Source organism: Colobus angolensis, unplaced genomic scaffold (assembly GCF_000951035.1).
Source record: "Colobus angolensis palliatus isolate OR3802 unplaced genomic scaffold, Cang.pa_1.0 Scaffold2, whole genome shotgun sequence".
In the NCBI taxonomy this organism is placed as follows: domain Eukaryota; kingdom Metazoa; phylum Chordata; class Mammalia; order Primates; family Cercopithecidae; genus Colobus; species Colobus angolensis.
Window position 1 is genome coordinate 231,133 of NW_012115154.1, and position 27,648 is coordinate 258,780.

Consider the following 27,648-nt stretch of genomic DNA (forward strand, 5'->3'; position numbering starts at 1 on the left):
CCGGCAGAAAACTCACACCAATTCCACCCAACATGGAGAAGACTCCATCTCTCCACAAAAGTTACTGGGCAAGGATCAGGGCACCTCTGCCTATAGCCCCAACATGTGCAGATGCTATCACGCACTATGTTTGCATCAGTTTAGTTTCTATGTGGAGGAGTCGTGGTATGCTGGGACATCACTGGGCTGAGGGTCCTAGGACCTGGGCTGTAATCCTAGACCTGTTCCTCACTTGCTGCAAGCCCTTAGCAATTGTCTTCATCTGTCTAGCTTTCAGTGTTCAACATAAATTGATCTCTATCGTCCTTTCTAGCTGGAAGATTCCATCATAACTACCGTATGGCTAGAAAAATCTCCAGGAGTCTCACTCCAGGATCTCCCTCAATTTTATTCTCATCTTGGTTACTTCATTTATCTGTATGATAGGGACCCTCAGCTCTGCCCTTTCCCTAGCTCTTGTGATCTTGAAAAAGTACAGTGATATCAATCTGAAATATACTTTGAATTCTAAGAAAGGAAATTGTCACAACTTCTAATGATGAATTATGAAACCACTAGAGTTTACTGCAACCATTTCTATTTATCATTCATATAAACAATTGTGAGGGTGAGTAAAGGGTTGTGTGAGATCGTCTCGGAGAGAATGGAGAAAGCACAGACTTCTGAAGTCCTAGATTCAACTCCTGGCTCAGCCACTTGTCAAAAGTGTGTCTTTGAGCCTCGGTTTCCTCCTATGCATAAAGGGAGTAGTAAATATACTCCCTATTAGGTGACGATTAAATTCTGTTGTCAGTGCTCAGCAATGTCCCTCTTTGCATTTCTCTGGGTGGGACAGGAAGGACAGCCGGGAGACCCAGCTGTGCTGTGCCAGCCTTCATTCTTTCTAGGCTGCAGATGTAAGGCAGAGCTTCCTGCTTCCATCTGCCAGGAGCTGACCCCACTGGACTGTAGTAGCAGGCCAGTTACTTTTCATTAGGAAGTTCATTTTCAAGGGGTGAGTGGTGGCGGTGGCAGGAGTAATGCATCCATTTCACATTTTGTGCATCTGGGGAGTCTGATCTATATCCGACTAAGACTCAGAATAGATTCCCCATTCTGAAATGAGAAATGGCTATTAGACCTATATTTAGACTAGGGGTTCAGTGAGCTCAGAAATAATTGCTGGCCCTGGGGTGGAGATGGGGTGGGAGGAGGCTAATTTGGGCCCATTCTCAGGGTGGACGGCCTGGGGGCAGGCCAGGAGTCTCAGCCACCCTCTTTCTGTCCATTCAGGCCTCTGTTACAGCAACAGACAACTCCCAATACCAAAATGCCATTGCCTATGACAGACAAGCTCAGTAGATGGAGAACCTGGGAGAAGGATCTAAAAGTATAGCAGCCCACAGGGAGGGACAGCAGATAGGTGGAGGCTCTTAGTAACTGAGTGTTAGTCAGGAGTCTGTGGGTCACAGGGGATCTGGGACCTGCTGCTGCTGGGACCTGGGCTGTGCAGTCCAAGAGCTGATGCTCAGATCTTAACTCGATCACTTAAGAGCTCTGTCAGGTGCACTCAATATTCTCAAGCCTCCGAAAGCTATGCAGATTAAATGATATCATACATGTAAAACACTCAACACAGTCCTAGACCATCCACACCTAACACCCAGCATCTGTCCTTATAGGCATGACCACCAGGGCCAACTCATCTTTTGGGTTTGCTTTTCCTGAGACAGACAACACTCCCCTTAATGCAAAGTTCCATTTTAAAATTCAACTTTAAAGATTTCCAGATGTGTCCCTGTGATCGCTGAATACTTCAGCCCTCAATTACCTTATAAGTAAATGCTGGAAAAGGAGTCAGAACTGAAGAGAACCTGTGATAGGACCTCACGGTCTTATTCCTAACCTGACCACTGACTCCACTGGGTGATGCCCTGTGGTCCCCAGGCCTAAAAAAAACCCTCCCTATCAATAGAGCTTTGGCCACACAGCCAGCCCCAGAACTTTCCAACCAGTCCCCTGTCTCTTTCTCTCCTCTCTTCAGCTATTCTGAGAGCTTTTGCTCTCCTCTTGAATTGTATAGGAAGGAAAAGAGGAAAACCCAGGCAAGTAAACTTTATTGTCCCAGCCCCTGGAAAAGTTAAGAAAAGACAGGGAACACTTCCAACTATCTGATGAAATGAAGCCAGGGTTATCTGTGCTCTTTATTCAATCAGGGTCTCCCCTGACCTCTGTGAACAGGCATAACCACAAGTGCACTGTGGGTCTGGGATAGGAGATCATGCTGGCTCCTCACCAAGCACAAGAGGCCGTGCTGAGTGCTGGCATGTTGGGACATGAGTTGGCACGGCACGTCTGGAAGGCCAGGGTCAGGCAGTAAGGCCCAGCATGGTGGTATTTGGCACAGAATCCAGCAACCCCTGCTGTGACAGGGACATGAGGATGCAGCCTCCAGACACAATTAAACATGGGGCATTTGCTGAGTTTGCAAACAAACCTGCAGGATACAGAGCTGAGGCAGTAGCAAGAAAATGGATGTGACAATTCAGGGCAGGTAGCATGCCATACGTGCAATTCATTTTCTAATGCTTTTCTCCTCCATTAAGCCTACTTTGGATATTGCTGGGAATATAGCTTAACTTGGACCAGAGTCTGGGGCACAGTGGGGGCTGGTTTGGATTGTGTGCCTCCCCAGGCAAGCTCACCATGCCACTGCTTGCTGAGTTGTGGGACACCCCTCAGGGATGCTCACAGTTTAAGGGGAGAATCAAGGCACTTACAAGGTGCTAAGGAGGAGGGAAAGGCAGGAATTTGGAGTCTAGGTTAATTGACTCTGAACTTCACTGAGCATCAGAATCAACAGTAGAACCCTTAAAATGCTGATGCCTGGGCCAAGCTCTGAGCAGCAAAATAAAAATTCCCAGGAGCTGGGCATCTGTATTTTCTCAAAGCCCTGTACTGCTCCACTCATTCCCCCACCCATGACCCTGTTAACGGGCTGGGTTTGGGACAACTGGCCTTGACTGTAGGGAGCAGAGGAGTTAGTGATTTGAGGATTATGCATTTTGCTCTGGAATCTGAGCAATACGGCAGGTGGAAGGCTATGGGGCACAGGGACAGGGTGGGGGCGAGCATAGCGATGACACTGGACAGCTGTACATGGCTTCCCCATTCATAAGCAATTTCACAGCCACGATTGCCTGTGACCACAATCTGGTGAGGTAGCCAGCTCAGGGATGACAGCCTCCAGTTTACAGATGAAGACACAGGTTGGGATGGGTTAAGCAACTTGTTCAAGGTCACACAGCCAGTGAGTGGCAGTGCCAGGTCCCTAACACAAGGTGTCTGTGACCAACGGCTGCTCCTTGGTGCAGCCTCCATTCTTCACTCCAGTCCCCTCGCTTGCAGGGGCCAGGTGACTGTAGCTCCCCCATGATGAGCAGCAGCTGCCTAATTGATTGCAGAGGCAAGTTGCCCCAAACATCACGGACAATGATGAAGGCAGAGTTTGGCTTGGAGCATTTCCATTCAAATATATCTTAAAATCACTCTTTGGCCAACATGTTTCCCTCACAAGGTCTGTCTCCTCCTACATGACACACATCTCCAAATAAGGCTCTCTATCATCTGGGGCCTGGCAGGATTCTAGACAGTCGCTCAGTGTGTTGGTGCAATGTCACTCTGGCCCAACCCAGCAGGGGCTGGTATGTCTGACTTCATGAGACTTATGGAATTGTTTCACTGGCTCCAGGGGCTGCAGACTTCAGGGCTGGCCACATCCTGAGGCAACTGCTGCCAGTAGCTTGGTAGGGAATCCACATCCTGTCTTGGGGCCAAGGATATGGTCTGGGGACACAGAGCAGCAGGAACCCACAGGTGGGCCAATCCTTCAGGACAACCTGAACTTCACAGGGCTCCCAGGCTGTTAGAACTGAGTGGGCCATTAGTTCTGACACAGAGACCCTGTCAGATGCTCAGCTGTGGCCCTGTAGATTTGAAGGGAAGTTCATGGGCTTCCTAGGACCATGTTTTCCGAGGGATCTTTCCAGCTATGCTAAGAATCAGTCTGACCTTGCAGACTGTCTATAGATGGAGGAATTGGAAGGGCCCATCTCAGTTTTCTGTGCCATTCACCCTGGTCCTGCCAAGGGAGAATGCAGCAAAACCATTGACATGCTAAGACATCTTTGGCTAGCATGGGCCTTAATAAAGCCAGCTCTCTGAGGTGGAGGGTGTAGCTGGAAAGGGGTCATTGAAGGCAGAAAAATTGGAGAGAAAGCTCCACCCCATAGTGTCCATCTACTGTCTACAAGAGCCCTGGCCTGGAAGGCCACCCTGGTCTGCCCTCATGTCGGGTCACTGAGACTCAGCAAAGCCTAGAGAGGGCCTCCCCACCCCTGGTGCTTCTCTGGCCAATGCTTCTTCAAGGAGTGAAGGAAATCTGAAAACAGTGCAGACCAAATAGCTGCTGCGTCGAAAGGTGGGCTGGGGTCTGAGCAAAGGGTGGCATTGGTAACACCACAGGGTATGAAAGGTTAACTTTGCATGCCTCAGCACTCCATTCGATTTTCCCTTTTCTTCTTCCTGCTTTCGTTCTTTATCAAACATTGCCTAGTGTGCTCTCTCTCACTCATACTTCAGCATGAATGGGCTGGCGTCAGGCCATTCCTGGCAGTGGCTGCTGCAGGCTTGTTTTTGGGAGCAGAGTCAAGGAGCAGAAGTGAAAGACCTGTATTCCCAATGACTCTAAGAACAGGGGACCCTGCCTGACCACAGCCCCTGCCTTTGGGGCTGGTCTTTTCTCCTTTCTCTCCACTCTCCTCCTTCCTGTCCCCTGTGGTCAGTGTCCCTGTGACACTCATGTGCATGATTCTGTAGGAGCTATGCTTAGACCTTTTGTGATGCTTGGAGAAACCACCCACACCAATCCAGATCCCAGATCCAAGAAAACACCTGGGAAGCAGACAAAAATAACTATGAAAGCAAAGGTTGGCTACACTAACCTAATTATACGACCAAAGAATCCCAGAGTTGGGTGAAAACTTAGTTGCCTAATCCAAACTTTTATTGGATATAACCACTCAGTGCAGACATTTGTGCTATGTGTTTGCCAGTTACACCCAATTTGAAGAAAAATAATAAGAATAACATCATTAAATATAATCAGATATGACTTATTAAAGGGTTTGATACAACATTAAACTGTGTTTATTGGTACTGTTGTCCTAATTTATTGCTTGTGTGCCATGGTAATTACAAAAACAAAGAGCTGGGAGCATTCTTTACATCTCCTGGTGACTTCACTTCCAAAGAGGTCCCTCCTCCACCCTAGCAGACAGTATTGAGCCACTTCAGGGTTTAGAGTTCTTAGGGAACCCTAAATGAATGGCACAGAAAGCTCAGATAGACCCTCCATCTACAGAGAGTCTGCAGAGTCAGACTTATTTCTCAGTACAGCTGGGAAGATCACTCAGAGATCATGGCTTAGAAAACCAGCCCATCTAGCTGGATGTGGTGGCACGTACCTGTAATCCCAGCTACTTGGGAGGCTGAGGCAGGATAATCACTTGAACCCAGGAGACAGAGGTTGCAGTGAGCCAAGATTGTGCCACTGCACTCCAGCCTGGGCAACAAGAGCAAAACTCCAAGTCAAACAAAAAGAAAAAAAGAAAAGCAAAAGAAAACCAACCCATGGTATTCCCTTCAAACCTCCAGGGCTTGGCACCTGTGGGATAAGGTGTGCATTCCCAAGGCCCTCCAACCAGACTGGACTCACTGAAGCCTTTGTGCATCTTGGTTCTTCTATAGTGAGGGGTGGTCCATCCACTACCCACCAAATGAGACCTGTGCACAGATGTTTATAGCAATGTTATTCATAATTGAAAACACTTGGAAGTGAATAAGACACCCTTCAGTAGGTGAATGGATAAATAAATGGTGTGGTACATCCAGACAATGGAATATTATTCAGCTCTAAGAAGAAATGAGCTATCAAGCCATGAGGAGATATGGAGGAATCTAAAATGCATATTATTAAATGAAAGAAGCCAATCTGGAAAGCCTACATTACGTGATTCCAACTATATGACCTGGAAAAGGCAAAAACTATGGAGATAGTAGAAAGGTCTGTGGTTCGATGAGATATAATCTCACACCTGTCAGAAAGGCTATTATTAAAAAGACAAAAAATAACAGATGGTGAGGTTGCGGAGAAGAAGGGACACTGATGCACTATTGGTGGGAGTATAAATTAGTTCAGCCCCTATGGAAAACAGTTTGGAGATTTCTCAAAGAACTTAAAACAGAACTACCATTCAACCTAGCAATCCCATTACTAGGTATCAACCCAAAGGAAAATAAATTGTTCTACCAAAAAGACCTGCACTCGTATATTTATTGAAATACTACTCACAATAGCAAACACATGGAATCAACCTGGATGCCCATCAACAGAAGACTGGATAAAGAAAATGGGGTATACAGATACCATGGAGTACTATGTATCCATAACAAAGAATGAGATCATGCTTTTTACAGCAACGTGGATGCAACTGGAGGCCATTATCCTAAGCAAATTAATGCAGGAACAGAAAACCAAATACTGCATGTTCTCACTAATAGGTGAGAACAAAACAGTGAGTACACATGTGAGCATAAAGATAAAGATGGGAACAACAGACACCAGGGACTACTAGAGTGGGGAGGATGAAAAGGGGCTAAAGGTTGAAAAACTACCTATCTGGTACTATGCTCACTACCTGGGAGATGGGATCATTTGTATACCAAACTTCAGCCACATGCGATTTACCATGCAATAAACCTGCACATGTATGTGTTGAACCTAAAATAAAAGTTGAAAAAAAAAGGTCAGTGGTTTTCAGGGGTTGGACAGGGTTGGGGGATTGGAGAGGGATGAATGGGCAGAGCACAGAGGATTTTTAGGGCAGTGAAACCACTCCGTATGATATCATAATGGTGGATACCTTTATTTGTCCAAACCCATAGAATGTACAACCCCAGAGTAAGCCCTACCGAAAACTGTGGACTCTGGGTGATAATGATATGCCAACGTGGGTTCATTGATTGTAACAAAGGGATCACCCGGTTGGGGATGTTGATTGTGGGGGGACAGTGGGAGGAGGTAGGGGGTCTATAGGACCTCTTTCTGCTCAAATTTGCTGTGAACCTAAAACTGCTCTAAAAAATTGTCTATTCAAAAATAGTAAGTTAGAAAACAGGCAGTATACTACTCTTTTATCATTCCCTTAATGAATACACCTACATTCAAATGTCTTTCCTTGCTCTCATACAGCCAAATCTGACATGCCCAGGGGACGTGGAAGAAGGGGAAGGAGCAGAACTGCCACCAGTACTGGGGCCACTGCAAAAGCTGAGGGACCCAATGTGGAGAGCCAGAGGTGGCGGAGGACGCAGAGCCCTGTGGCTACGATGCCCGCAGTGGGCTGGAACAGAAAAAGGTTGCTCAGTGAAATTTGGCAATGGACACAAACTCACTTTCTCTCTCCTAGCTGTGCTTTTCCTGCAGGGACTGAGCAAGAGCAGTGTGTGCACATGTGGGAGTGCCAGCAGCCCCAGTGCAATCCAGATATGCCCAGGTCCATCTGTGTGTGAATATGCAGACACACTCACACTATTTATCAATTAGTGTCTGCCACTGCCAGTGTTACCAGTTCTCTACCTGATGAATGACACTGGGCTGGACACACCACACCCCAGGGTATTTACATTGTCCGCAGCAAAGCCCACCAGGGGCTGTCAATAAACATCCCCAGCATAGCCTCCAGGCACTGAATGAGGGGAGTGGGTCAGATGGGCACAGCCCTTGAGGACCCGGGCAGCTGCTGGCCAGTCTCAAGCAGTCCACCAAAAGAAACAGTTTCAGATGGTGCCTTTGAGCACATCCTCTGAGTAGCAGCCACTCCGCCCTAGCGCACAAGACATGGCTAGATTTCAGCCCCTACTCAGCCCCTTAGCGAGGAGTCCTTGTGCAGTGAGCAACCTGCACAACAGTATACTGTGGCTCTGTGAGCATCTACACACACAGTCCCAGGGAAATGAGTGTATCTCAGAGATCCAGGAGACCCAAAACCAATCTCAGCTCTGCCTTACTTCACCAGCAGAGGTTGACCAAATAGATCAATCTCTCAGGGCTGCTATTTTCTCATCTGTAAAATGAGAGGCTCCTTCCTGCTCTAACAATCCAAGATATATGGGAAATTGAGAGTACATTTCCCTTCCTTTGTCTGGCTTGCCCCCCTTTCCCTTCTTGAACTTGACCCAGCCCTTCCAGACCAGGCTAAAACTGAAAATCAATTTTAATTATAAAAATCCGTTTACTGTATCAATAAATCATTCTGGCCCGGCTTGGTGGTGGGGAGAAGGTTACACCTGGAACCAAGCTCATAAGTCACTCTCTCCCTCCGCCTTGATGCTCAGGGGCTGCCACCCCTCTGCTCCCTGCTCCAATATTCATCTCCGTCATTAGGCTGTGGGTTATTAATGATGTCCTGGGCTGATGGATTGGAGGCCAGATGCTCTGAAACACATTTTGCTGGTTGTAACTTGATTTTCAGTGGACCCTTTGACAGCAAACCTTGATGGGCTTTTTCCCCTTTCCATGGAGGGGGTAAAGAGGGGAGTGGGACTGTCCCTCAAGGTGGCCCCATGGCTGCAGGTAGGAAAGAGCTGGTGCCACAGACAAATGGGGTGAGCCTGCCTCTCCCAGCCCACTTACTAGGAGACAGCACAGTGTTATGTACATGTCGGGTTCCCATGACAATGAGAATTTTAAATTAATTAACTGATCAATTAATATTGTTGTTAGGGTTATTCCTTATGTGCACTAAGGAGAGAGGCACCATCTGCTTCAGATGGCATTTCGGGGGAAGGGAGAGCTCCTCTGCTGGCTTGAGTTCAGTGGGGAGGCTGGGGAGGAAGGTGGAGATGCTGGGTCTAAGGGGTCAAAGCATCAGCAGACTGCCAGACCCTAGAGACCACTTGTCACTCACGACTCCCTAAGGTCAGTGGTTCAAGTTCACACAACTCTGCATAACACCACAACCCAAGGTTTGGATACAGCTGGGGGCGGGAAGCCACAAATACTGGGTGGCTAGGTGGAACCAATTTCTTTTACTAGTGCAGTCGAAGCCCCACTTCCTTATGGCATGTGACCCCTCGTAAGCTTCCAGTGCTTTATGTTAAGTCTGGACCTTGAGCCTTACATTCAGGCAGCCTGCACAGGACCACTGAGGAAAACACAAGTCCAGATCAGAGTGGGAGGCTGAGCTTCTCCCCTGGGTACCCACAACTTTCCTGTTCTTCCTCATATCCACCTAGTTCGCAGAGATGCAAAACGGGAACACTTCTGTGGAAAGCAACCTGGTGTGGCTGGCCCACCACCAGTGGGGTAGGGTCTGCAGGACTGGCCATGCCAAATGTGTTCTGGCCATCCCATCCACACACACCACCACCCTGCACAGGCTTACCAGGAGGCAAGTGTCTGCAGCACTTCTACCCTGCAAACCAGCAACCCCATGGCACCCCATCAGAGCAGGCTGGGGCAGCAGCCTACCATTTACTAGAGACACGTCTGGGCTGAGTTACGAGTGTCTCCGAGTCTCAGCTTCTTCACTGTAAAGTAGGGGTAAGAAATCCCACCTGGGTTGTTCTAAGAACTTGTCACACACTAGTTCTGGTTTGGAAACCTTTACCCATAGCTAGAAGATGGAGTGGAGCTGACACTTAAAACCTAGCAAATTGTCCATTGTGTGCATTGATTTTGTGGGAGAGAAAATTAAAAGTAACACCCCAGATGAGATTTTAGGATTGTTTATGGGGTATTGGACTCAAAATCAAAAGGCCTGGATTTGAGAGCTGACTGCCACATATCGGCTGGGTGATTTTTGAGAAGTAATTTAACCTTTCTCATCTGTCACATGAGATAATGGTGCTAACTTCAAGGAGTTGCTGGGTAGGTTCAATGAGAGATTGTGTGGAAAATCGCCTGGGAAATAGCAAGTACTAAACAGATCCATGGCATCATTTCATTTGCTACCACTGTACCATTAGCAAAGATAATTTAGAGTTCGCCCGTATCAAGCTTTCTAGGGTGCATAAATGATAGTAACTATTAACTTCTTGATTCAGTTCTTTCACTGCCTTCCATTAAGGCACCAGAAGAGAAATCATTTTTCCTTTTTTGTTCATCCGCTCGTCATTATTTCAGATATCCTGCTGCACTCAGATACAAGACTGAAGAAGCAAGAACATTATAAAAAAGAAAGAATGAAAAGAAAGAAGAAAAGCAACTGAACCCAGAGATGGATCCCAAAGCTGAAGAATTGGTTTAATTACATTGAAAGCTCTGGTGCGTGTGGTAACTGTTATGAAGGAATCCATATCCCATCAGAACCCTCTCCCCTGGAGTTTGCTCCATATTCTCTGCAGCAGGTACGAAAATTGCTTTTATCTTTAGGGAGATGCAGCCCGCAGGGCCCAGAAATTATTGTGGGGTCAACTGTCTGGTGTGGGGCTTGGGGAGTAGTACCTAATAATTCAGTCCAAACCTGGCTTTGACCTTGAATTTCCCCAACTTACACCTAACTCATTTTTTTTCTGCAAATGAGGCCTCATATGCCCTGGTTTGCAGAGACAGTTAAAAGTAGGCAGCGCTTGCTTTTGTGGCCACTCTGCTACCTCTGCTATACACAGGGGGAGCAGGGTTTACAACACCACCTAAACCACAGGCCATGCTGGGCTCCTAATGCCCTGAGCTACCCCACCTGCTCTTTAGGCTTCATTTGGCTCTGGGAAATATTGTCTGTCCTCCCTGGTTTTTTTTGTTGTTTTTTTGTTGTTGTTTTTTGTTTATTTGTTTGTTTAGACGGAGTCTCACTGTGTCACTCAGCCTGGAGTGCAATGGCACAGTCTCGGCTCACTGCAACCTCCACCTCCTGGGCTCAACTGATCCTCCCGCCTTAGCCTCCCAAGTAGTTGGGATTATAGGCACCACCTGCCATCACACCCAGCTAATTTTTGTATTTTTAGTAGAGCTGGGATTTCACCACGTTGGCCAGGCTGGTTTCAGATTCCTGACCTCAAGTGATCTGCCTCAGCCTCCCAAAGGGCTGGGACTATAGGCATGAGTCACTGAGCCCAGCCCTGTCTGTCCCTTTTAATGCTAATAGAGAAACTTGATCCCGAAGTAGATAAAATCAGCTTTTAAACAAGGACAAATGCAACAAGCAATGGCAGGCCACAGGAAGCAGTTAGGTACAGTGAATGGGAAGAGTGCTGAAGAGACCTGGGTTTGAGTCCCAACCACAACCTATACCAGGTTCATAACTTTGAGAAATTCTGGGTGTTGAGTTTGAATTGTGCTTTGGGGTCAGCTGGGTCCTGCCTGATTGTCCAGGTTTCAAAAGCATTCTAAAGCATGTAGATTGAAACAAGTTGTTTCCACACTTTTAAAAACACTATTTTGCTTACCAATTACCAAGCATTTGCTGGTTGTCTATCCCAGGCTAAGTACTGTGCTATATTGGTCAGGTCAGGCAATGCAGCACCTTAAAAGTTGAAGAGAAGCCTTTGGAACCATTATTCATTTATTCAATTGAATGGTCAATTGGCATCATGAATCGAACAATTAGGAATTGGGTAGCAATATGCAGGGTGAGCATGGGAAGGATCAGGTGGCAGGAGAACAGCAAGAAGATAGGATTGGGGTCATTTTCAGTCCTGGGCAAAGAATTGACCCAGGATTCAGGCAGACAAGATCAGTGGGGTCCTTCCTAGGTATTTATGAATCTCTGAATCTCAAACTGAATACTCTGTGTAGCAGAAGCGAGTGTATACAGACCCTAGCAGATATACATGTGAACCTGGATAGTCCCTGAAGAATAGGACAGGGCTCAGCTGCAGGTACTGTGCACTATGACCCTACCAGCCACACACGTGGGTACTAACATTCTGGGCAGTTATCTAGAAGCCAGCAGCCAGTGCAGGATTGGGGTCCTAAAGGGCTTGGGGAATCCACAGACCACACGGTCACACCCTTAATGCTGAAGAGCAGGGGCAATGGAGGTGCACACAGGTCCTAACTACCATGAAAAGGGATGGGTGGGAAAAAGAAAAAGTCATTAGAAAAGAGGAGTTCTAAAATGGCTCAGAATCAAGAAAAAGTTGACTCGGTATCAATGTGTGGCTCAGCAGACATCAAATCCCATGATAAAGCCTTGTTTCCCTATGTTCACTGGGCTGGAACCCAAACGAAATTCAGCTCTAGGGAAAAAGAGAAGGTTTTGGATAACTGTGTGTATGTGTGTATATGTGTGGTGTATGTGTCTGTGTGTTTGAGTGTGTGGGGGGGAGGGTGAGGAGCTGAACTTTAAAAATCCATCACAATCAATTACCACAACTATGTCCATTTTTCCAGCCTGCCAGCCAGAGTCAAAGACTGTGTGCATTTGAAATCCCCAACCTTTTAAAACATTATTGTGAAGTTGAAAGTTCCTAGTGTCTTTTGATTAAACATTGTGCTAGGTAATGACTGTTTTACTTCTTATTCTTTTTCACCCCCTTCAAATTACTGATTGTTGTCTGACATTAGGGCCCCATTTGCTCTTATGAAATTAACAAGCCTACGAAACTCTTAATGAATTGAAGCTCATCAAATGTTTGGAAACTATAGCAGTCTTAAGATTCTTTTCCTTTTAATCTATCTCTCTGTGAAATGTCTCATTTTTTCCACATACTCACTTGGATTCAGATAGCTGCACTTCAGGAATTAGATTTTGAGTCTTAGCTTATCTGAAGTATCAGGGAGTCAGCTGCCCACAGAGGTGCGAAAGCTTGAGAACTTGGGTGGTTTCTCCAACCAGCAACATGCTTACTGGCCTTCTGCGTAAGCATCGACCTGGCTGCACCAAGTGATTTCTACTTTCCATCCAAGGATGCCTTGAGAGCTTTAATACATTTGAAAAGACATTTCTAGGGTACAGTCTGGTCATCAGACAGAACTACTTCCATTTTGGAATAAAATGACTGGGCTTCAAAGGGATTATTCTTGTGTATGGGCAATGCTACTTGCTAGGGAGTTGTGAGCTAATGGTGGGCATCCTTGAATCCCATCTTATCTGGATAGTTTCTCTTTTTCCAATGCCATCCCCATCTAGCAGCAGACCATCTACAGAGGTTCCAGTTGAGACCTTCAGCTCTGTGAAGGGTGGGAATTCATGAAACCGTTGCAAGGCTTGGGGTCTGATGAATACATAACCACCCAAGTAAGGAGCATCCAGGAGCAAATTCACACTATCTCTTGCCTCTTAAGTGAGGAAAAATAATCAGGTAACCAGGAAACTCTGAGCAAATATCAGTCATCAGTTCACCTTGGGAAGTGGGGTTGTTATGCGCGTGTTTATGTTCAGGTGTGTCTGTAGGAGGAGCCTGATGAGGATGAAGAATAAAGAGCATAGCCCAAGGGGAACACTTTTCTCTCTGGCCAACAACCACTTCCCAGCCTTGGACAACCAACCGCACAGTCTTAAAACCAGGTGTCCTTGGACACATGTGAATGGGGAGAGGGGTGTGCCCAGCTCACAGAGCCCTCAGCCCTAGAGCAGCTCTGACCTTGACTTAGTACATCTTCCAGCTTATCATGAATCTAGACACATATGCCCCAAATAATCATGGTAGAGGCTTTCTAGGGTGATCTACTGCTGTTAAGCTACATGGCGGAGCTGGGAACCACATGGCAATCCTTGGAGACATCATGCCCTCATCTCATGGTATTTAGATTCTCTGTCAGCTCAAAACTTAGAGCTCTGCCATTGGCTTATTATATGATATGGAATCTCAGCCCTTCAATCTTCGGAATGCAGGGAAATTGTTTTTTATATGTATTTGGAAAATGAGCGTACTATGTAGAACAAATAACACCTCAAACCAAATGGAGGCTGTTGCAAGTCCTCACCGTAATAAAGCAAAGGAAAGAACCCGTGGGGTTTCTGCCCGTGTCTGAGAGCTGAATTCTGGCTTCCTTGCTCCTGCCTACTTCTCAGCAGCAGGACCTTGGCCATCAAGAGTTAACTCCATCTGACTCTAATGCACGCACTGCCACCCAGAACAATAAGCCGGGCAATGGAGAATCCTGCCAGGATCAGTATTGATTGGCTTGCTTGATTAGTTGGTTAATTGAATATCACTGCTTTCTAATATAATTAAAACAAGATAAATACTGAGGCTTTGTCCCGTAAGCAAGTGCCATTAGTGATCATGACGCACACCGTGATTAAAAATGCAATAGACTGGGAGGGTTATTTATGAACTTGCCAGCCTCTAGTGCCACTCCATGGTTTGCAGGGCCTTGAGATACAACGTGGCTGGCACAGAACTCCCTGTCCTGTCATGACTGCGCTTGTCTCTTAAGAAAGTAATTTATGGCCGGGCGCGGTGGCTCAAGCCTGTAATCCCAGCACTTTGGGAGGCCGAGACGGGTGGATCACGAGGTCAGGAGATTGAGACCATCCTGGTCTACACGGTGAAACCCCGTCTCTACTAAAAAATACAAAAAACTAGCCGGGCGAGATGGCGGGCGCCTGTAGTCCCAGCTACTCGGGAGGCTGAGGCAGGAGAACGGCGTAAACCCGGGAGGCGGAGCTTACAGTGAGCCGAGATCGCGCCACTGCACTCCAGCCTGGGCGACAGAGCGAGACTCCGTCTCAAAAAAAAAAAAAAAAAAGTAATTTATTACACAGGGGAATGCATGCAGGTAAAACTACTTTAGGCTTGCCCCTAGCTTCTTTGCTTTAAAGTATCAGAGCGTGAAACTATAGAACCATGGAAATACCATGCATGACAGTTTCCTCTTTGCCTCACTTTCCTCAATCCCAAATATAAGACTGGCTCCCTGCCCACTCTGTGCAATTCTTTATTTTACCCTCATCCAGTTTCATCATGAGTTTGAAATTTTGTTTGGATCACTGGTCTGCTCATGAAACACTTATGAAAAGTTACCTGAAGCAAGGCTAGTTGGAGTGTGGCTGGTGGGAGGGGCATGGGTCTTATTTACATAGGAGCACAGGGGATCACCCCACAGGCTGCTAAGAGAGAGAGCTAAATGCTTCATGTGAACAGCGTAGGTGCCTATGGACTGATCTACTCCCACATGACATCTCAGACTGCTGGTGCCTCCAGGAGGAGGAAAGCTGCCAGGCTTCCTGGATGACAGATCCCAGCCCTCTTTTCTTGGATAGCATCTGTTGCTTCCTCAGTTGACCAAGGAATGTTTGTGGCATGTCAGCTGCTGGCCTTCCTGGTGAATGTGTGGTGTGGGGAAGGAGTATCATGTCACCTTTCCTGAGTCCCACTTACTGATGCCTCAGCTGTCCCTACTTCTAGCAAGGGGACAGGGTAGCACTTCATTTAGGGCTGGTGAGAGTCTCAGTTGGCAAGGCACTTGGGATACCTCCAAAAGGTGGGGGGGGGGCTATATAAAAACAAAGTATTATTATTCTATTAGCTTGTGGTCTTAATATTTGGAATGTGTCCACATGACACTGGACACATGTGTCCTCCCCCACCTCTGGTTCTCCACATTGGGTCCCTCAACCTTTGCAGCTGCCCCAGTATTGGTGGCAGCTCTCTCCTTCCTATTCTTCCATGCCCCATGGGCATGTCAGATTTGGCGGTATGAGAGCAAAGAAGGACATTTGAATGTAGGTGTACTCATTAAAGGAATGATAAAAGAGTAGTATACTGCCTGTTTTCTAACTTAAACTATTTTTGAATAGACTTTTAGAGCAGTTTTAGGTTCACAGCAAATTTGAGCAGAAAGAGGTCCTATAGACCCCCTGCCTCTCCCCACCATCCCCCCTCCCACCACAGCATTCCCCACAGCTCCACCAGACTGGGGAGCAAACATTACAGACCAGATGAGAGTGAAAGGACGCTGCTCATGATGCCTACAGTGGCACCGGACACCGCATCAGCTCTCTTCAGAACTGGGTAGTGTTTTGATGACAGGTTAGGCATGTCTGAAATGGCCAGCAGGATCTGAAGGTGCAGATGCAATCTTATTGTAGAAATAACAAAAAGCTGACCCAGTGGTGGGACTCTAACACATTGATTTTTTTTTCTGCCAAAAAAAGACTTTTTTTTCCTGCCAACTGTTGCCCTTCCAAAAACATATCCCTCTGCAGGTTTTATTTTATTTTTATCTTTTTCTGGGAATGTGGCTTCATTTTGTTGTCCTTTTCCCTGAGTGGCTGCCAGGTTTGGATGAACAGGAACATGCTGCTGGGATGTCTGATATTGCTATTGTTAGAGAGAAGAGAAAGGAATGAGGCAAACAGGAAGTCCTGCAGATAGGAGAGGGAGCTGTCCCTAGTACATTATGGAAAGTCAGTGCTGAGGCCCCTACTTTTAATGGGAAATCACAAAGAAACGTGCTTGAGGGGTTGACAAGAATAATAAAAAACACCAGCACGCTCAGAATCCATTCGGTTCACCCTCAGGTTTCTAAGAACTAAACTCATCGTCCTAAATACTTACTTGGAGAGAAACCACTATATGTAAAGAGACATGTATATATGAAGAAACAAGGACGTAGCTCTACCTACAGTTTTATTTTTATTTTGCCATAAAATAAACGCTTATTAATTTCCATACCACTTATGGAAAGAGCTGCCACATGTGAATTTCTTTCAGCAACAATTGCTGTGCCTGTGACTCCTTAAGTTATATGTACCACGGGAATAGTTTCCAAGTAAGAACCCAGAGAGAGGGAGAAATTCACAGATAATAGCTTAAAAAGTCTAGAAATTATAGACTGATTGAGGTCAGCAAGAAGCAAGTTATTCAATATATCCCCTGAGGGCTAGAGCCAGACTTTCCCCCATGATTCCAAAATTACTTCGCAGTTTCATTAGGGTGAAAGGCAGTGCAGCCTCATAAGTTCAGAAAGTAAAGGTGGTTCCTTAAAATTTAGATGGACTTGCCAACCACTTAGAATGCATTTTGACATTCTGTCCCTGCTCATCAAAGAAATTGCTCAAATTTGTGGGATAGAGGAATGAGAGCAAGAAGTATTTTAATTGCAGTATTTTATGCTGTATATATGTCAACACCGCTATGAAAATTCAGGAAATCAGTACAGCTAATAAACCTGATGTACTGGCAGAATCATTTACAATGTGGAGGAGCTGTCCTCAAGTTCTGGTGCTGAAATACAGAACCAAAGAATTTTATCATTTAAAGTGCCTACACAATATGAATGAATGTTTTCTCCTGGCTCTGAGTAGAGTTGCTGCTCAACCATCTATGACCAATATAAAGCTGAACGAGTACTTGTTCCATCACTAGAGAATTATAGAAAAATGTTTTTTGAAACGTTTCAATGCAGTGGAGATGAGTAGTACTCACTTATATCTAGTTCTTATTTTTTTCTGAGACACATAGAAATGGAGCTTCCTTACCCCCTTGCAGTTATGTGAGGCCATATGACTATCTAGTGTAATGTAAGTATAAGTGAAACGTATAACTGCTGCACTAAAAGACTGAAGTCACTGTGTGACCAGTCAGCTCTTTTCCCCCCACAGCAACAATAATATTGACCATGTTTGAGACAGCAAAGACACAAGAGGGAATTAGCCTAAATTCCTAAGTGCCCACCTGGAAAGGATACTCCTTGGAAGATCTGTCAGATCCATAGTAAACTTTGAATGAAAGAGAAATAAAGTGTTATGTGTTAAAGTTCCCGAATGTTTGAAGCTTATCGTAATCTATCCTATCTCATCTTAATATACTAAATTATTCGTCTGGATGTCTAAAAAACATGACCATCACAATAAAACCTTACACTGCTATCAAAGACATCAAATAAATAGATAGGGAAACCAGGAAGTTTAGTCACTTAGGAAAAAAAAAAAAAAAAGAAACATACCTGACAATGTCCCCTCCCTCCACCCCAGAGGTGACTGGTACATAGCTTTATTTGGGAAAGCTACGAAGGAAATATTTCCAGAGGCTGAGGCACCTCTTTGGTATAGAAGTCCATTTCTCCACTGCCTCTTAAATGATCAAAGAATCCATGTTGAATTTCTGATAATCAGAGTTCTAAGTATAGAGAAGCCAAGGTCAACATCACTCTCATGAAATGATGGAGGTAACTATCAAGCAGACGTCAAAGAGGATGAGAATTCAACAGAGACCATGGGATGTGGTCAACAGGAGGTCACAGGCTACCTTTTCAAGAGTAGCTTCATTGGAAAAACCAGATTACAGAGGGTTGGGGAAAGAGAGGTGGAAAAATGAAAGTAGAAACTCTAAACTACAGACTCAAATTATGTAGTGGTAAAGAAAAGAAACAAAGCTGTAGTTTAAAAGAGAAAAATAAAACTTGAGTTTCATTGAAGGTAGAGCTGAAAAAACAGACGATAAGAAGAAACACAAGATTTTGAAAATTTGGACAGAAAGTCCCATGTATGCTTGAAGGAATTAGGGATCACAGCACAGGTGGAAGACATTTGTTACCAGGAGGGGAAACACATGAGGGTTTAGGTAGGTTTTTCTTCTGCATTTCTCACTTGAGTTAGTGCATCAACATACAACTAATTTCTAATGGCCAAGAACTCCAGGAATCTTTGCAAACACATTTTATGTCCTTCAGGCTTCCCTGCATTCTGTTATCATCAATGCTATTTAACTTGATCAATATCTCTTAACCTATACTTTTGTCTCCATTTCTACAGCTTTAAATCATGACCTTAATTTTGATGGAACTATTCAAATCGTGGCTTTACAAGTACATTACAAACTTCTCAGTTTCTCATCTGTAAAATGGAAATAAAAACAATTAATTTTTATAAGCAGTGCTGTGAAGATTAAATTAAATAAGCCCCTGGCAGTGAATCACAAAAACTTCTTCCTTGGTCTCCCTAGCCCTGGATTTCCTAGTTTTTATTTACTATTTTGTCACCAGAATGATCTGTTTGACCTGCTTGACAATCAAGTCTTGCATAGTTTCATTCCTGCTTAAATCAAGTCAGTTGGTCTCTATTATTTAAAGAGTAAAATCCAGGGGTTCTTTTAGCATGATACTAGAATACAGGATGATACAATTGTTGCCCAACTCTTCAATCTTCACCAGTCTCTCATCTCAATTTATGTCCCAGCAACATTACAGTTCTTATCGCTTCCCTTAAGACACCACAATGTTTCAAAGTTTCCTATGACTTTGTAATGCTGCTCCTTCTGCCTTAAATATCCTTATTCTCTCTGGTTTTCTCAGCAAAATCCTATTCATCCTTGAAACCCAGCTCATATTTTGCCTCCTTAAGAACCTTCTTCATCATTCATTCTCCATGTTACCTCTCCATAATGTATTCACTTCAGTTGTCACACTTAATTCATTATATTGTCATTTATGTCTTTACATGTCAGCTTTCAATAATCATGAATGCTTTGAAGGGCAGGCTGTCTTTTATTTAACTCTGTAACTCTCTATCCTAAAGCCATATCTACTACCTAGTAGGTATTCATCAAATGTTTGACAAATGAATAATTGAACAAATGCATTTGCCTGTATGGAGCAATCATAAAATGGTCATGAAGATGATCCCTACATAGCCTTCATCTTCATGGAGCAGACATCATCCACTCTGAGTGATGTCTGTTGTTTCTGGAATTGTTGAAAGTGGAAGCATTGTAACCTAACACTGGGGGAAAATATAATACACTAAGCTCACACTGGAAACTCTTTGTTTGGAACTGGAAGGCTTTAATTCATGCCTCATTGGTTTTGAACACACACACACACATACACCTCTCCTGTCACATTATAGGCTATTTCAACCTTGAGAATTGCAACCAGCCTTGCTGACTGACCTCAACTACGTACTGCTCAACTTTTCTTCTGACCCTGATTCTAGAATATAAGGGAAGCTATATTGATGAATAGCAAGATCCTCACTTAGTTATCTGCTGGGGTAGTATGCTGCATGGTAATTCAGCTTAGAGGCAAAGAGGAGAGGGGAGGTAGATCAGAGAAGCTGATGGTCATAGTGTTGACTGAGAACCTAGGACTCCCTAGATGAGTTTCCTCTCCAGAGCCACAACTTGCTATAAGACTTCAGCTTGTTTCTCCCTGTTTATAACTTGGAGAGAACTCTGTAACACCAGTTCTCATCTATCTACAGAAATAAAAAATGGAAAGAGACAACCTCCAGCTTTTAAAGTGCTGAAGGGGCTTTAAGCAGCAACTAAAGTCCAGAAGTTTCACTTGAGGAAATGAGAACTTATGCTCATGTAAAAACCTGGGTGAGAGTGTTTATAGGAGCTTTATTTAAAATTTGAACTAGAAACAGCTCAAATATCATTCAATTGGTGAATGGGTACACTGAGGTTCCCCCAGGCCATAGAATACTGCTCAGCAGTAACAAAGGGGCAACAACATGGATAAATGTTAAAAACACCGTGTTGAGTGAAAGAAGCCAATACAAAAGACTATGTATTGTGTAATTCCATTTCTAGGAAATTCTAGAAAAGGCAAAACTATGGTGACAGAATACACGTCAGTGATTTCTAGGTGCTGGAGACAGGGAGAGAAGACTGACAACAAAGGGGCATAAAAGAATTGTGTGGAGTGATGGCAATATTTATATCACAAGTGTAGTGGTAATTACACTAATATGTGTGTATATATATATATTTCAAAATCAATAGGTCTTAGAATATAAATAAATTTGGACTTACAAAAAAGTTGTACAAATAGTAGAAATAGCTTCTATATCCCCTTCTCCTAGCTTTTTCTAATGTTAACAGCATATATAACCATGTCCTATGCTCAAAACCAGGACATTAACATTGGTAAAATACCATGACCTGAGCTCTAGGCCTTATTCTAATTTCACCAGTTCTATTTAATTTCTTATTCTTTTTCAGGGTCCCCCATTCCATTTAGTTGTTATAACTCCTTTGTAACCTCATCATCTCTCATTTCTACCAAGTTCTCAATCCTTCATCATCTGTATGACTTTGACACTTTTGATGAGTACTAGTTAGTAATTTTGTAAAATGTCTGTCAATTTGGGATTGTCTGAGGTTTTCACATGATTAGAATGAGTCATATATTTTTGGCAAGAATACCACAGAAGTGATATTGTGCTCTTCTCAGTGCATTTTTTTTTTTTTTTTAAGAGACAGAGTCTCACTATGTCACCCAGGCTGGTCTTGAACTCCTGGCCTCAACTAATCCTCCTACCTTAGCCTCCCAAAGTGTTGGGATTACAGGTGAGAGCCATAGCACCCAGCCTCAGTGCATCATATCAAATTGTCATGATGTCGTCAAGTCTTGTTACTGATGATATTAACTTTGATCACTTGGCTAAGATGGTTTCTGCCAGGTTTCTACACTATAAAGTAATTATTTTACCTTGTAGTTAATAAATATTCAGGGTCAATACTTTGAGACTATGCAAATATCCAGTTTCTCCTCAAATTGTTGCCCACAATTTTGCATCCAGTAGTGACTCTTCTCTATAATTATTATTGTAACATAATTAAAAATTTTTTTCTTTTCTTTCACATTTTAAATCGATTTTGTCTTCTAATTGTTTAAAATCTTTTTATTTTGAAGCAGTTATAGAACTGCAGGAAGTTGTAAAGATAGTACAGAGATGTTCCACGTACCCTACACCCAGCTTCCCCTAATGATTATATTTTACAAAATCTTAGTATACTATCAAATCAAGAAATTGACATTTCTTTAAAATGTGGGTATAGTTCTATGCCATTTTATTACACGTCTAGTTTCATGAAACCACCACCACAATCAACATCCAGAACTAGTCCATCACCACCATAAAACCAGACACTTAATATTGGTAATCAGATGCACATTATACCTCAGTAAAGCTGGCAAAAGACCAAAACCAAAAACCACCCAAACACTGCCAGGATCATATTATACTAAGCACTCTATAACTATCAGCTCTCATACTGTTGCTGTTTTACCACAGAGATAGGCCAGTCCCAGAAACAAACAAAGGGGCAAGGGACCTCTTCTTTTGCATGCCTCCCTGATTGCTGTTATTCTGGATGGATTAGATGGAAATGAGTCCCCAGCACCTGGGTCTAGCACTTCTCTAGCTCTATTGGAGTGACCCCAGGGCTGTCACCCCCATGCATGTGACATGTGGCTCTCATGCATGTCAGCATGGGCTTTCTTTTGCTCCCATTTTCCCTCTCTGCAGTGACTATATTTTGTTATTTGCATATACCAAGTGCATCTTGCTTCCAAGTCTTTTCTGTTGCTGTTCCCTCTGTCTAGTGTGTTCTCCTTGAAGACATGTAGTGGCCAGCTCTCATGTCATTTATTCAGAAAGAGCTTCCTGGGCCACCTAGTCTGAACTGGCCCCTCCCTGCAACCCTTAGTCCCAGTTTCTCTCTGTCATGTGACTCTGTGTTATTCCATTATAGCACTTATTGCTGGAAGAAGCTGTCTTGGTTATTTATTCTCTGCTGTGTTTATTGTCTATCCCTGGTCCCCTCCAGAATGTAAGCTACATAAATGCATGAGCATAGCCTGTTTGGTCCACTGCTGCCTCTCCACTCTGTCAAAGGAATATGAGTGGGGACTTTCTAAAACTGTTCACACCCCCAGAAGAGTTTTCCTGCCACCTTCCTTCTCATTCTCTCTCCTCTTTTCTTCTCTTTCGGCTCTTTGTCTGCTCCTGCTTCTAACACACATCCATTGAGATGGAAAATAAAGTACAGAATATCATTAGTGGAATCACAAGCAAACCCAGAGACTTCCTCCTACTCCCAGCCTTTTCTGCAATGACCCCCTCCTTCCCCACCCTTTCCCTTGGCGCCCTGCCTGTTGTTGATGGGTGCCTCCAGGAGGAGTGCCCACAAAGCAGGACTCTCCCTGAGTCGTTCCTAAGCAGCTTATTCACGAACTGCATTTAAACTAATAGAAAAGGTCTCCCCGGAAATCTTCAGGCTTCTTGCTGTTCCCACTCTTCCCCTTTGCCCTGCTGCAATCTGGTTAGCCCTGTTATTATTATTTCTGTGGAATGGCATATATCCATGCCATTAACTCTACATATTTCTAGGGGAAAAAGAATGGAGAGGAAGAAAAGACTGATTATTTATCAAAGAAAAGACATTTTTTCCTCTCTCTAGACAGCCAGGTAGATTTTCTGAACTCATTTCTGCCCTGGAAACGGGGCTTCTGTTTCTGCAATGAGTCCTCTGTGTTGGGGGTGGGCTCTGTGTTTATGGCCAGTGGGTAATAGCATTTTCTGATTTATGAATTGGCATCTGAGGGAGCTGCTGAGCCCCTAGACGGATTCATCATGGGAAGAACAGCCATATAAATACTCCTGTCGCATAAAATTATTGTTCTCATTTTGGTTTTTAAAGAATTTTTCTTTTGTAAGATGGTGGGATTGAGAAGATATTAGTGAGGAAGCAGGATAGGAAGGAGTCACTTGGCCCCTTTTTCCTAGAAGGCAAACATTTTTGTCTGGATATTCTCCAGAAATACTGGGTTGCTTAGAAGTCAATTACTAGAATGGTTTATTTATTCAGGGAATCCTTGGCACTGCTTAAGTGGGGGAAGTTGGATCTCAGGAGTTTGACCCAGGCTCCAACTGGAAATTTTTTTTTTTAACTGGTGAAGAAAAGGTCATTTCATGTAAGTTCCTCCCACCTTCCCTAAGTCAGTGTGAAGATTCATTTAAATGCACCAGATGCTTATGAGTATCGGCACGGCACCAACCACCATGCAGGTCCCGTGAGGGCTGCAAGCCAATTATAAGCCCTGGTGTCTGCCCTGCAGGAGAGTGCAGTCTGGAGGATGAGTGTGAGGATGACTCAGTATAGGACACAGGCTTTGAATCACGCACAGGATTTCCCCGGGGAGATGAGTCCCATGGTGTCCTGAACAGATGGCAGGATGAAAGCAGAGGCTCAGGAGGGAGGACACACACCATGTGGCTGCCCAGAAAATGAGAAACTGTTGGCGGTTTATGCTTTGTGTTTCAGACTCTTCTCTCCAATAAACCTGTAACCTCTCTTAGGACAAGGACCTTGCCATAGACTTGTTTGTTTCCTACCCCTTTTCTTCCCTGACCTTGAGGCTTAATACCTAGCAGGGCAGGAGAAACCACACTGTTTTCTAAGAAAGGCCAGATAGCATATAGCATATATATTTTAGACTTTGCAGAGGCCATATGGTCTCTGTCTCAACTATGCAACTCTACTGCTGTGGCCAAAGCAACCGTAGACCACACATGTAAATGAATGGGTGTGACCAAGTTCCAATATAACTTTATTTCCAAAACCAGGTGGTTGATCAGATTGGGATTGTTGCTTGCCAGCGTCTCTACTGGGTGAAAAATAGTGCCTGTTGAATTGAGTTAGAAGGATGTCAACTAATAACAAGTGTACCTCACTTTTTAAAAATACCAAATATGACTTGACAAAGTATACAAATGTAGAACATGTGAAAATGGTTATTTTCTATGCAGAAAGTTCCTGTGGCCAAATAACATACAATCTGTTCTATGAACACATGTCAAGAAATAGCCTCTTACATACAACCTGAATTTCAGAATTTTCTCCAGTGTGTAAGATATTGCACAAACACTATCTTTTCGCATGGCACCAGACTTCAGAGGGCAGTAAAAGGGAAAGAATCTGCCTTCTCATTTTAGAGGCCTGAGGAGGGGCTGTGCCAGAGCCTGAGACAAGGGACTGGGAGGTAGATTCTTCTGGATGGGGGCAGCTCAGGCTGTTGGGCTGTCTCTAACCAGTATGTCTAACTATGGGAGGCTTCTGTTCATTTCTTTATTTCTTTGTTTTCATGGCAGAATAAACTCCAAATTCCAAGGGTCAACTAAGTGCCTACCACCAGCCCATGCATGGCCACAAAAAGCCTTCATGTCATCAGTCAATGCCAACTAGTTAATAATGACCAGCCTCTTCACTAATGGCCCGAGGCAGGGGTCCTCAGGGCAGCGAAGGCCCTAGGAGAGACACTTGCCAGCGGCTGCATGGGGAGAATGGTTTGCAAGAAGCATATCTGCTGGCCACTATCAAGGGCATATCCACCCATGCTCAGCTCTTTAGAAAGGTAGTAATTAGTTTTTTCCCCTTCGATGCTCACAGTGAATGCAGAAGAACGTGGTATTTGGAGAACCATTGGAGTCTGTCCCTCTCATCTTGATTTGCCTGAGGTTTATGTCTATAACTAAGAAATATCAAGACTACAAGGTAGTTCAGGGGTTGTATTCAGCTCCCAAGGAGATAAAAGAAACTTTCACGTTAGGGCTTCAGGCAAGGAGAGGTCACTGCAAAGGAAGGCTGATCGTGACACAGCTGGCTGTACCACACTGTGTCTCTTGCAAACTGCAGGTGGTGATAACAATGACTGAATAGTAAGCTCCCAGAGGGTATAGAGCTTGTCTTGTGCATCTTTGGATGTTCTAGCATGAAGATATATGCACAAAGTTACAGGGACAAAGATTTCTAGACCTACAGAGTCCATTGTGGTCAGCTGGAAAGTGCTTCCTGACTGGTGAGTGGTGCACACTGTGATGGGCCAAGGTGTGCCACCAAAGTGAAACTTTCAGCCATTGGGGCAGCTGGGAAATACCTCATTCCCTCTGGTCATTAGGGGACCTCCATCACTCGGGCTAGCTACACAAATACATTCATTTTCCATGTGTGTCTTAACATACTGACAGGTTGGAAAGCACTGATCTGCTCTACACATGAGAAAATTAAGGCTGGGCATGGTGGCTCATACCTGTAATTCCAGCACTTTGGGATGCCAAGGTGGAAGGATCACTTGAGTTCAGGAGTTTGAGACCAGCCCGGGCAACATAGTGAGACCCTATCTCTATCAAAAATTTAAAACAAAGAATAGCCAGGCATGGTGGTATGTGCCTATAGTTCTCAGCTACTTGGGAGGCTGAGGTGGTAGGGTTGCTTGAGCCTGGTGAGGTCGAGGCTGCAGTGGGCCATGATCATACCACTGCACTCGGCCTGGGCAACAGAGTGAGACCCTGTCTCAATGAAGAAAAAAGAGAGAAAATTGAGACTTGGAAGTCATGGTCTCACAAGTCAAGAAGTTGAATCCAGTTAGCTTTACTCTGTGTTTAATACTTTACCTGCCGCTCCATAGCCACCACAGTAAACTGTCAACAAATAACTGTAGAAGGCAAGTTGTTGAGATTGAGAAATCACTTAAAAACTGGTGGAGGGAGAGATGATGACATTAGCATGGCTTGAAATGGGAGCCAGATGCCCAAAGCTGAAGTCAACATATTGCCAGATTATACAAGGCATTCTTCCCTAGGTTAGTAACTTTCATTTTGACCATGACTCATGGAAAGAGATATGTTTTACATTGCAACTCAGGGCATACATACATGTCCATATATAGTTTCACAAATAGTAGTTATCCTTACTATGTTTGATGGCCGCTATTCTATTTGACTTTATTCTATTCCATTAAAAAAAAATTCTGGTCATGACCCTTTAAATTGGTTTCATGACCCACTAAATTGATTTCTCAACCCACTAATGTGTCATGACCAGCAGTTTGAAAAACACTGGCTTGACCCTATTCCAGCTCCCCTTCCCTCCTCAAAGGCTGGGAGAATGGAAGGTGAACGTGGAGACAAAGAATGAGACAAGAGATCGAGAGATTGAGATAAAAATAAGGAAGAAGGTGGGAGAAATACCAAAAAAAGTGGAGAGGATAAAGAAAAAAATGGAAATTAAATGAGAAAAGGGGAGAAATGAATGAGAAATGGGAGACATAATGAGAAAAGGCAAACCCTATGCTGACAGATTCATATCCGTGAAAACTGCTCTCAAGCTCCACAGTCATTCTGGCCACATTTATACAAGAATCTTCCCTGCCAGCATTAATGGTCATAGCCTTGATAATGCTGTCTGCCTGTCTGGGGATTTCATATCTGTCAGCACCATCTCAAATTCCTATAGTGACTCTCAGAGAGAATCTTCCATCTGTTCCTCAGGAAAAGAACAGAAAAGTCTAGAAGGCACTGGGTAAATTACCAAGGAATAGAAACTGACCACACCCACTCTACCCACTCCTTTGCACCGTGGGTTCTAGACTTTGAGCTGAGTCTACACAACCAACTCTTGGTACAAAAGAGATCGTTTTATAAGGTAACAGAAAAGTGAAATTCAGAGATTGAGGTAAAGTTAATTTATAAAGAAGCTGCAAGTTTACATACTCCAATAACCACAGGTCTCTAACTGATTTTGACTGCACACTTCATAGTAAAAAATTCTTTGAGCATGCATCTACAATGCCCATATATTTATTTACAAACAATATATATGCTCTGCTTATTAGCATCACAGCACTATCAAACCTTTAAAAAATTAGGAAATGAAGTGAGATAAAGATAAAATAGCATCTCAATTTGTATTTGATTTTATAAAGGAGTGATACAAAACATTTTACTATCACCAAGAAAATTATTATAATGGTAAGAGTGATGTGCTGGAATTGGTTTTATTATTGTTTAACACATTCGTTTAGCACTTAGTGATACAAGGCTCTAAGGTCTAAGGTTCAATTTATTTCCATACTTTGTTTTAATGGCT

General features: G+C 44.0%; 1 protein-coding gene across 2 annotated transcripts in view; it reads right to left on the minus strand.

The window, feature by feature from the left end:
* Positions 1-27,648, minus strand: part of PLXNA4 (plexin A4) — a 516,386-nt gene that overhangs the window by 129,103 nt on the left and 359,635 nt on the right. The window lies entirely within an intron of this gene.